The sequence below is a fragment of the Symphalangus syndactylus genome, chromosome 12 (assembly GCF_028878055.3).
Source record: "Symphalangus syndactylus isolate Jambi chromosome 12, NHGRI_mSymSyn1-v2.1_pri, whole genome shotgun sequence".
Lineage (NCBI taxonomy): Eukaryota > Metazoa > Chordata > Mammalia > Primates > Hylobatidae > Symphalangus > Symphalangus syndactylus.
The window spans coordinates 120,573,314-120,586,035 of NC_072441.2; positions in this window are offsets into that span (position 1 = coordinate 120,573,314).

The window sequence follows — 12,722 nt, forward strand, 5'->3', positions numbered from 1 at the left end:
ATTATATAAGCCAGCTACTTACAATAAAGTGCTTCATGCATATCTCCTACTGCTTCTGTTTCCCTGCTTAAGTCTGACTGACACAGTGATCAGGCCATCAGAATACATAACCTGCCACTACCAGTTTGTGATCCTGGGCCACATACACCATGGACTAAGTGCCTTTTCTATGCCAGGCACTGTACTAGACATTATCCCATGTATTAGCTTAGTTATTCTTCCCAATTATAGGCTATTTAGAGATTACTGAGGAGAAAACTGAGGCTCAGAAACATTAAATAATTTACCTGATGTCAGGCAACTAGGAAGTTGCAGAGTTGGGATTCAAACTAATTCTGCCTAACCCCTACACTTGTTATTTTTCCACTACACCTCACAGCCTGGTGACCTTTTATTTCACTTAAGTGGTGACTTCTTATTTCACTTAACTGAGTGTTAGTTTCCTTGTTTGTGAAAAGAGGATGACCCCTCAAGTTCATTCAACTATGAGGGGATCACTATGCTATCTCAAGTTCCTCCAACTATAAGATAGCAAAGTGGTAAGGTTTATATTACTATGATAGCTGGGAGCCAGATTTCTCTTCAGAAGAGAGCAATCTGTTGAAACTATACTTTGAGGCCAGGCACAGTAGATTACACCTGTAATCCTGGCACTTATGGAGCCTGAGATTGTCAGATCACTTGAGCCCAGAAGTTTGAGACCAGCCACGGCAACATGGTGAAACCCCATCTCTAGAAAAAATACAAAACATTAACTGGGCGTGGTGGCACATGCCTGCAGTCCCAGCTACTTACTCAGGAGGATGAGGTGAGAGGATCTTCTGAGCCTGGAAGGTCGAGTCTGCAGTGAGCCATGATAGCAGCACCACCATTGCACTTCAGCCTTGGAGACAAAATGAGACCCTGTCTTGAAGAAGAAGAATAAGAAGAGGAGGAGGAGGAGGAGGAGGAGCAGGAGGAGGAGGAGGAGGAGGAGCAGGAGGAGGAGGAGGAGGAGGAGGAGGAGAAGAAGAAGAAGAAGAAGAAGAAGAAGAAGAAGAAGAAGAAGAAGAAGAAGAAGAAGAAGAAGAAGAAGAAAGAGGAGGAGGAGGAGGAGGAGGAGGAAGAGGAAAAAGAAAATATACTTTGATAACTGCTTATAGTAAGAAAGAGTCCTTTCTCCTTTTGTCCTGAAAACTGAGAATCAAACAACACCAGGCTGCTGAGGAAGGGGAGGCTACTCTGCAAAACAGAAGTGGGGAATTGGAGGCCTCAGAGACTGGGAGTGAGCAGTAGAGTGCAGAAGGAGAGGGAGAAGGAGGCAGCCACAGGATAGCATAAGTCCATGTCCCTGATGGCAGCCTTCCCAGGATCCTCAGTACAATCCACTGAAAACACAGCACTTAGTAAGAGTAATTTTTTTGGTTGGGGGGAGACCTTTAAAAGATTTGAGTTTCTCCTTGTGATCAGCTTAGAGAGGATATAGGGATGCCATTCAACAAAGCTGGAATCCAAGAGGCAAAGGAAGCCAGGACAATGTAAACTCCTTCTTGCCAAAAGTCTAGCCATCAGCTGTTTCTGAGATTAGTAAAATTCTTGGGAAAGCCTCCGAACTTTCATAGTCTGTGAAACTGGGGGTTTATTCAAAGTAATTTCATCCAGATTTCAAAAGATATGGAAGCCCCAAACCAACAGCTGGGTTTCACAAGTGACACGTGATCATTCCAAGGGGAACTACATCCTTCATGCCAGAGCCAGCTCTCACCTGGGCACTTGTCTGGGGATAGCATCTGCTCATGTATGAAACTCATGATCTTTTACAGATTGCATTTTGTCTCGGAGGGTGTGTGTAATCTTCTTAGGTAGGCTGAATATTCCTTGATGCTTTTACATAACAGTGAGACTTCCTGCTCCTTGGTGGACCCCATAATTTCCAACTTAAGCCTGGTGCATGCGCATATGGGAATCCTGTACCTCTTGGTTGACCTCTTTCCTTAGTCCCTTAAGAGGATTAGAATCAGGCCAGGATCGGTGCTCATGCCTGTAATCCTAGCACTTTGGGAGGCCAAGGGGGTGGATCATGAGGTCAGGAGTTAGAGACCAGCCTGGCCAAGATGGTGAAACCCCGTCTCTACTAAAAATACAAAAATTAGTCAGACGTGGTAGCAGGCACCTGTAATCCCAGCTACTCGGGAGGCTGAGGCAGAAGAATCGCTTGAACCCGGGAGGTGGAGGTTGCAGTGAGCCGAGATAGCACCACTGCACTCTAGCCTGGGTGACAAAGCAAGACTCTGTCTCAAAAAAAAGAGAGAGAGAGAGAAGGATTAGAGTCAATGGCAATGGTTAAAGAGGAGTGTCCTTCTGGGGCACCTGAATCCAGAAAGCCCACACCTGAGACTTGTGGCCCCACCTCAGCAGCTAGAGAAGACACACCAGGACTGTGCCAGGACTAGATACCCTACTATTGTGGGCCCTACAGAAAATGCTTGCCCACTCCTGGGAAGTCAGCCAAGGCACTTGGGCAAACCTTTGACATGAGGAGCTGGGACTTTGTCAGTCCTGCAGCTGAAAGGATCCTTGTCCATCCCCAAATGGCACAGTTGAACAAATCTAGCATCAGAAGGAAGTTACCTCAAGTGGTATCTATGGGATCACCCTTCAATACTTCAAGAGAAATGAAAGTTCCCCCGTCTTTCAAGTGCCCTGGGAGGACTATAGTAAAAAATAATTTAATTGTACATTTTAACATAACTAAAAGAGTACAATTGGGCCTCACCCTGGTGCTAACACCACCACCAGAATGATCTCGCACACAGTCACCAGTGGGGGCCCCTTGGCCTCTTGAGCCACGCTACCTCTGCCACTGCTGCAAATGCCCACACAGAGGCTGACATTCTAGCACCTGCTAGCACCCTGCCATAGCCAATGAGCATGCATCCTGCTGTGGCGCCACTGCTGTTGCTGCTGGTACATGCAAATGAGAGCAGATCCCACTGCCAATGCCCCACAAAATACTTTGGCTGGCACCATCCATCAGATTGTTGTGACCAGTGGTCCAAGAGCACCTCGGCCCCAACAGTGCAGTGGGTTCTTAACCTTGAGGAGCCAGATAACAAAGTCAGAGCCTGACACCGCTCTCCCAGAGTTAGAGCACAAAGTCAAACACACTCCAGGAGTTGGAAGCTCAGCCTTGGCCCCACAAAATCTTCCAGAAATGAAGTCAGTTGACTGAATCCACCTTATACCACAACCAAAACCCCAAGGTCATCAAATAGGATAAAAATTAAAAAAAAAAAACTCATTCAAATAACAGAACTTTAACGATTGAAGGAACATCAGCCCACAAAGATGAGAAAGAACAAGTTTAAGATCTCTGACAACTGAAAAAGCCAGAGTGCATTCTTCCCTCCAAATAACCACAATATCTCTCCAGCAAGGGTTCTAAACCAGGCTGAGATGGCTAAAATGACAGAAATAGAATTCAGAATGTGGACAGGAATGAAGATTATCAAGATACAGAAGTATGTTGAAACCCAATCCAAAGAAGCTAAGAATCATAATAAAACAATACAGAAGCTGACAGAGAAAATAACCAGTATAGAAAAGAACATAACTGACATGAAAGAGGTGAAAATCACACTGCAAGAATTTCATAATGCAATCACAGGTATTAATATCAGAATAGATCAAACCAAGGAAAGAATCTTAGAGCTTGAAGTCTGGCTTTCTGAAATAAGACAATCAGACATGGATAGAGAAAAATGAATGAAAAGGAATAAACAAAACCACCAAGAAAGATGGGATCATGTAAAGAGACCAAATGTATGACTCATTGGTGCCCCTGGAAAAGATGGGAAGAATGGAAGCAACTTGAAAAACATATCTCGAAGATGGCCGAATAGGAACAGCTCCGGTCTATAGCTCCCAGCCTGAGCGGCACAGAAGATGGGTGATTTCTGCATTTCCGTTTGAGGTAGCGGGTTCATCTCACTAGGGAGTGCCAAACAGTGGGTGCAGGATAGTCGGTGCAGCACACTGGGTGCAAGCCAAAGCAGGGCGAGGCATTGCCTCAATCGGGAAGCGCAAGGGGTCAGGGAGTTCCCTTTCCTAGTCAAAGAAAGGGGAAACATACAGCACCTGGAAAATCGGGTCAGTCCCACCCTAATACTGTGCTTTTCCAACGGGCTTGGAAAACGGCACACCAGGAGATTGGGTCCCGCACCTGGCTCGGAGGGTCCTATGCCCACGGAAACTCGCTGATTGCTAGCACAGCAGTCTGAGATCAAACTGCAAGGTGGCAGCGAGGCTGGGGGAGGGGCGCCCACCATTGCCCAGGCTTGCTTAGGTAAACAAAGCAGCCAGGAAGCTCGAACTGGGTGGAGCCCACCACAGCTCAAGGAGGCCTGCCTGCCTCTGTAGGCTCCACCTCTGGGGGCAGGGCACAGACAAACAGAAATTCAGCAGGAACCTCTGCAGACTTAAATGTCCCTGTCTGACAGCTTTGAAGAGAGTAGTGGTTCTCCAAGCATGCAGCTGGAGATCTGAGAATGGACAGACGGCCTCCTAAAGTGGGTCCCTGACCCCTGAGCAGCCTAACTGGGAGGCACCCCCCAGTAGGGACAGACTGACACCTCACTCGGCCAGGTACTCCCCTGAGACAAAACTTCCAGAGCAACTATCAGAGAGCTGAATTTGTGGTCTCACGAAAATCCACTGTTCTGCAGCCACCACTGCTGACACTCAGCCAAACAGGGTCTGGAGTGGACCGCTAGCAAGCTCCAACAGACCTGCAGCTGAGGGTCCTGTCTGGTAGAAGGAAAACTAACAAACAGAAAGGACATCCACACCAAAAACCCATCTGTACATCACCATCATCAAAGACCAAAAGTAGATAAAACCACAAAGATGGGGAAAAAAACACAGCAGAAAAACTGGAAACTCTAAAAAGCAGAGCACCTCTCCTCCTCCAAAGGAACACAGTTCCTCACCAGCAATGGAACAAAGCTGAATGGAGAATGACTTTGACGAGTTGAGAGAAGAAGGCTTCAGATGATCAAACTACTCCAAGCTATGGGAGGAAATTCAAAACAATAGCAAAGAAGTTAAAAACTTTGAAAAAAAATTAGAGGAATCGATAACTAGAATAACCAATGGAGAGAAGGGCTTAACGGAGCTGATGGAGCTGAAAGCCAAGTTTCAAGAACTAGGCGAAGATTGCAGAAGCCTCAGGAGCCAATGCGATCAACTGGAAGAAAGGGTATCAGTGATGTAAGATGAAATGAATGAAATGAAGCGAGAAGGGAAGTTCAGAGAAAAAAGAATAAAAAGAAACAAACAAAGCCTCTAAGACATTTGGGACTATGTAAAAAAGACCAAACCTAGGTCTGACTTGTGTACCTGAAAATGATGGGGAGAATGGAACCAAGTTGGAAAACACTCTGCAAGATATTATCCAGGAGAACTTCCCCAATCTAGCAAGGCAGGCCAACATTGAGATTCAGGAAATACAGAGAACGCCACAAAGATACTCCTCAAGAAGAGCAACTCCAAGACACATAATTGTCAGATTCACCAAAGTTGTAATGATGGAAAAAATGATAAGGGTGGCCAGAGAGAAAGTTCAGGTTACCCACAAAGGGAAGCCCATCAGACTAACAGCAGATCTCTCGGCAGTAACTCTATAAGCCAGAAAATAGTGGGGGCCGATATTCGACATTCTTAAAGAAAAGAATTTTCAACCCAGAATTTCATATCCAGCCAAACTAAGCTTCATAAGTGAAGGAGAAATAAAATCCTTTACAGACAAGCAAATGCTGAGGGATTTTGTCACCACCAGGCCTGCCCTAAAAGAGCTCCTGAAGGAAGCACTAAACATGGAAAGGAAAAACCAGTACCAGCCACTGCAAAAACATGCCAAATTATAAAGACCATCAAGGCTAGGAAGAAACTGCATTAACTAACGAGCAAAATAACCAAATAACATCATAAGGACAGGATCAAATTCACACATAACAATATTAACTTTAAATGTAAATGGGCTAAATGCTCCAAGTAAAAGACACAGACTGGCAAACTGGATAAGGAGTCAGGACCCATCAGTGTGCTGTATTCAGGAAACCCATCTCACGTGCAGAGACACACATACACTCAAAATAAAGGGATAGAGGAAGATCTATCAAGCAAATGGAAAACAAAAAAAGGCAGGGGTTGCAATCCTAGTCTCTGATAAAATAGACTTTAAACCAACAAAGATCAAAAGAGACAAAGAAGGCCATTACATAATGGTAAAGGGATCAATTCAACAAAAAGAGCTAACTATCCTAAATATATATAAACCCAACACAGTAGCACCCAGATTCATAAAGCAAGTCCTGAGTGACCTACAAAGGGACTTAAACTCCCACACAATAATAATAGGAGATTTTAACACCCCACTGTCAACATTAGACAGATCAACGAGACAGAAAGTTAACAAGGATATCCAGGAATTGAACGCAACTCTGCACAAAGTGGACCTAATAGACATCTACAGAACTCTCCACTCCAAATCAACAGAATATACATTTTTTTCAGCACCACACCACACCTATTCCAAAATTGACCATATAGTTGGAAGTAAAGCTCTTCTCAGCAAATGTAAAAGAACAGAGATTATAACAAACTGTCTCTCAGACCACAGTGCAATCAAACTAGAACTCAGGATTAAGAAACTCACTCAAAACCGCTCAACTACATGGAAACTGAACAACCTGCTCATGAATGTCTACTGGGTACATAATGAAATGAAGGCAGAAATAAAGATGTTCTTTGAAACCAACGAGAACAAAGACACAACATACCAGAATCTCTGGGACACGTTCAAAGCAGTGTGTAGAGGGAAATTTATAGCACTAAATGCCCACGAGAGAAAGCAGGAAAAATCCAAAATTGACACCCTAACATCACAATTAAAAGAACTAGAAAAGCAAGAGCAAATACATTCAAAAGCTAGCAGAAGGCTAGGAATAACTAAAATCAGAGCAGAACTGAAGGAAATAGAGACACAAAAAAACCCTTCAAACAATTAATGAATCCAGGAGCTGGTTTTTTGAAAAGATCAACAAAATTGATAGACCGCTAGCAAGACTAATAAAGAAGAGAAGAGAGAAGAATCAAATAGATGCAATAAAAAATGAAAAAGGGGATATCACCACCAATCCCACAGAAATACAATCTACCATCAGAGAATACTACAAACACCTCTACGCAAATAAACTAGAAAATCTAGAAGAAATGGATAAATTCCTCAACAAATATACCCTCCCAAGACTAAACCAGGAAGAAGTTGAATCTCTGAATAGACCAATAACAGGCTCTGAAATTGTGGCAATAATCAATAGCTTACCAACGAAAAAGAGTCCAGGACCTGATGGATTCACAGCCGAATTCTACCAGAGGTACAAGGAGGAACTGGTAGCATTCCTTCTGAAACTATTCCAATCGATAGAAAAAGAGGGAATCCTCCCTAACACATTTTATGAGGCCAGCATCATCCTGATACCAAAGCCTGGCAGAGACATAACCAAAAAAGAGAATTTCAGACCAATATCCTTCATGAACATTGATGCAAAAATCCTCAACAAAATACTGGCAAACCGAATCCAGCAGCACATCAAAAAGCTTATACACCATGATCAAGTGGGCTTCATCCCTGGGTTGCAAGGCTGGTTCAACATACGCAAATCAATAAATGTAATCCAGCATATAAACAGAACCAAAGACAAAAACCACATGATTATCTCAATAGATGCAGAAAAGGCCTTTGACAAAATTCAACAACCCTTCATGCTAAAAACTCTCAATAAATTAGGTATTGATGGGACGTATCTCAAAATAATAAGAGCTATCTATGACAAACCCACAGCCAATATCATACTGAATGGGCAAAAACTGGAAGCATTCCCTTTGAAAACTGGCACAAGACAGGGATGCCCTCTCTCACCACTCCTATTCAACATAATGCCGGAAGTTCTGGCCAGGGCAATCAGGAAGGAGAAGGAAATAAAGGGTATTCAATTAGTAAGAGAGGAAGTCAAATTGTCCCTGCTTGCAGATGACATGATTGTATATCTAGAAAACCCCATTGTCTCAGCCCAAAATCTCCTTAAGCTGATTAGCAACTGCAGAAAATTCTCAGGATACAAAATCAATGTACAAAAATCACAAGGATTCTTGTACACCAATCACAGACAGAGAGCCAAATCATGAGTGAACTCCCATTCGCAATTGCTTCAAAGAGAATAAAATACCTAGGAATCCAACTTACAAGGGATGTGAAGGACCTCTTCAAGGAGAACTACAAACCACTGCTCAATGAAATAAAAGAGGATACAAACAAATGGAAGAACATTCCATGCTCATGGATTGGAAGAATCAATATCGTGAAAATGGCCATACTGCCCAAGGTAATTTATAGATTCAATGCCATCCCTATCAAGCTACCAATGACTTTCTTCACAGAATTGGAAAAAACTACTTTAAAGTTCATATGGAACCAAAAAAGAGCCCGCATTGCCAAGTCAATCCTAAGCCAAAAGAACAAAGCTGGAGGCATCACGCTACCTGACTTCAAACTATACTACAAGGTTACAGTAACCAAAACGGCATGGTACTGGTACCACAACAGAGATATAGATCAATGGAACAGAACAAAGCCCTCAGAAATAATGCCGCATATCTACAACTATCTGATCTTTGACAAACCTGACAAAAACAAGCAATGGGGAAAGGATTCCCTATTTAATAAATAGTGCTGGGAAAACTGGCCAGCTATATGTAGAAAGCTGAAACTGGATCCCTTCCTTACACCTTATACAAAAATTAATTCAAGATGGATTAAAGACTTATATGTTAGACCTAAAACCATAAAAACCCTAGAAGAAAGCTTGGCAATACCATTCAGGCCATCGGCGTGGGCAAGGACTTCATGTCTAAAACACCAAAAGCAATGGCAACAAAAGCCAAAATTGACAAATGGGATCTAATTAAACTAAAGAGCTTCTGCACAGCAAAAGAAACTACCATGAGAGTGAACAGGCAACCTACAGAATGGGAGAAAATTTTTGCAACCTACTCATCTGACAAAGGGCTAATATCCAGAATCTACAATGAACTCAAACAAACTTACAAGAAAAAAACAAACAACCCCATCAAAAAGTGGGCAAAGGACATGAACAGACACTTCTCAAAAGAAGACATTTATGCAGCCAAAAGACACATGAAAAAATGCTCATCATCACTGGCCATCAGAGAAATGCAAATCAAAACCACATGAGATACCATCTCACACCAGTTAGAATGGCGATCATTAAAAAGTCAGGAAACAACAGGTGCTAGAGAGGATGTGGAGAAATAGGAACACTTTTACACTGTTGGTGGGACTGTAAACTAGTTCAACCATTGTGGAAGTCAGTGTGGCGATTCCTCAGGGATCTAGAATTAGAAATACCATTTGACCCAGCCATCCCATTACTGGGTATATACCCAAAGGACTATAAATCATGCTGCTATAAAGACACATGCACACGTATGTTTATTGCAGCACTATTCACAACAGCAAAGACTTGGAACCAACCCAAATGTCCAACAATGATAGACTGGATTAAGAAAATGTGGCACATATACACCATGGAATACTATGTAGCCATAAAAAATGATGAGTTCATGTCCTTTGTAGGGACATGGATGAAACTGGAAAACATCATTCTCAGTAAACTATTGCAAGGACAAAAAACCAAACACCGCATGTTCTCACTCATAGGTGGGAATTGAACAATGAGAACTCATGGACACAGGAAGGGGAACATCACACTCTGGGGACTGTTGTGGGTTGGGGGGAGGGGGGAGGGACAGCATTAGGTGATATACCTAATGCTAAATGAGGAGTTAATGGGTGCAGCAAACCAACATGGCACATGGATACATATGTAACAAACCTGCACATTGTGCACATGTACCCTAAAACCTAAAGTATAATTTTAAAAAAAAGGAAGAAAAACATATCTCAGGATATTGTTCATGAGAATTTTCCCCAAACTAGCTAGAGAGGCCAAAATTCAAATTTGGGAAATACAAAGAACCCCAGTAAGATACTTCATAGAAAGATCATCCCCAAGACACATAATTATCAGATTCTCTAAGGTCAAAATTAATCAAAAAATGTTAAAGGCATCTAGAGAGAAAGGTGAGGTCACCTACCAAGGGAAGCTCATCAGACTGACAGCAGACCTCTCAGTAGAAACAATATTAGACAGAGCATTGAGGCAGAAAAATAACAAAAATATTCAGGACCTGAACTCAGAACTGGATCAAATGAACCTGACAGACATCTACAGAACTCTGCACCCAAAAACAACAGTATATACATTATTCTCATCACCACATGGCACATACTCTAAAATCAACCAGACAGTTGGACATAAAACAATTCTCAGCAAATGCAAAAGAACTGAAATCATAACAACCACTCTCTCAGACCACAGCACAATAAAATTAGAAATCAAGAATAAGAGAATTGCTCAAAACCATACAACTACATAGAAATTAAATAAACTGCTCCTGAATGACTTTTGGGTAAATAATGAAATTAAGACAGAAATCTACAGTTCTTTAAAACTTATGAAATAAAGAAACAATATACCAGTCTCTGGGACACAGTTAAAGCAGTGTTGAGAGAAATTTATAGCACTAAATGCCTGCATCAAAAAGTTAGAAAGATTTCAGTTTAACAATTTAACATCACAACTAAAAGAACTAGAGAATCACAAGCAAAACAACCCCAAAGCTAGCAGAAGACAAAAAATAACAAAAATCAGAGCTGAACAGAAGGAGATTGAGACATGAAAAACCATTCGAAAGATCAGTGAATCTAGGAGCTGTTTTTTGAAAAAAATTAATAAAATAGACCACTAGCTAGACTAATAAAGAAAAAGAGAGAAGATCCAAATAAACACAATTAGAAACGATAAAGGGATATTGCTACTGAGCCAACAGAAATACGGATAACCATCAGAGAATATTATGAACACTTCTATGAATACAAACTAGAAAAACTAGAAGAAATGGATAAATTCCTGGACATATACACTCTCTCAAGACTGAACCAAGAAGAAATTGAATCCCTGAATACACCAATAACAAGCTTTGAAATTGAATCAGTAATAAATAGTCTACCAGCCAAAATAATTAAATAAATAAAAGCCCAGGACCAAATGGATTCATAGCTGTATTCTACCAGATGTGCAAAGAAGAGCTGGTACCATTCCTACTGAAACTGTAAAAAGTGAGGAGAAGGGACTCCTCTGTAACTCATTCTATGAGGCCAGCATCATCCTGATACCAAAATCTGGCACAGACACCACAAAAAAAGTTAACTTCAGGCCAATATCCTTAAAATCCTCAGCAAAATACTAGCAAATCAAATCCGGCAGCACATCAAGAAGCTAAACCACTATGAACAAGTGGGCTTTATCCCTAGGGTGCAAGGTTGGTTCAACATACACAAACCAACAAATGTGATTCATCCCAAAAACAAAACTAAAGACAAAAACCACATGATTATCTCAATAGATGCAGAAAATGCTTTCAATAAAATTCAACACCCTTTATGTTAAAAAAAACTCTAAATAAAGTAGATATTGAAGGAACATACCTCAAAATAATAAGAGCCATCTATGACAAACCCACAGCCAACATTGTACTGAATGGGAAAGAGCTGGAAGCATTCCCTTTGAAAACCAGCATAAGACAAGGATGCCCTCTCTAACCACTCCTATTCAACATAGTATTGGATGACCAGAGAAATCAGGCAAGAGAAAGAAATAAAGGGCATCCAGATAGGAAGAGAGGAAGTCAAACTATCCCTGTTTACAGATGACATGATTCCAATTCCAGAAAACCCCATAGTCATGGCCCCAAAGCTCCTTAAACTGATAAACAACGTCAGTGAACTCTTGGGATACAAAATCAACATACAAAAATAACTATCATTCCTACACACCAACAACAGCCAAGCCAAGAGCCAAATCAGGAACACAATCCCGTTCACAATTATCATAAAAAGAACAAAATACCTAGGAATGCAGTGAACCAGAGAGGTGAAAGATCTCTGCAATGAAAACTACAAAACACTGCCCAAAGTAATCAGAGATGACACAAACAAATGGAAAAACATTTCATGCTCATGGATCAGAAGAGTCAATATTGTTAAAATAGTCAAATTGCCCAAGGCAATTTATAGATTCAATGCTATTCCTATCAAACTACCAGTGACATTCTTCACACAACTAGAAAAAAAACTATTTTAAAGTTTATACGGAACCAAAAAAGAGCCCCAATAGCCAAGGCAATACTTTTTTGTTTGTTTTTTTTTTGTTTGCTCATTTTTGTTTTTTGAGATGGGCCAAGGCAACCCTAAGGAAAAAGAAAAGCTGGAGGCATCACGCTATCTGACTTCAAACTATGCTACAGGGCTATAGTAACCAAAACAACATGGTATTGTTTTGGTACCATGGTGTTTTGGTACTATACTGTTTGATGTATATGTAATGTGGTACATATACACTGAACAGCATGATACAAAAACAGACACATAGACCAATGGAACAGAATAGAGAGCCCAGAAATAAGGCCACACACCTACAACCATCTGATCTTTGGCAAAGCTGACAAAAGCAGGCAATAGGGAAAAGACCTCCTATTCAATA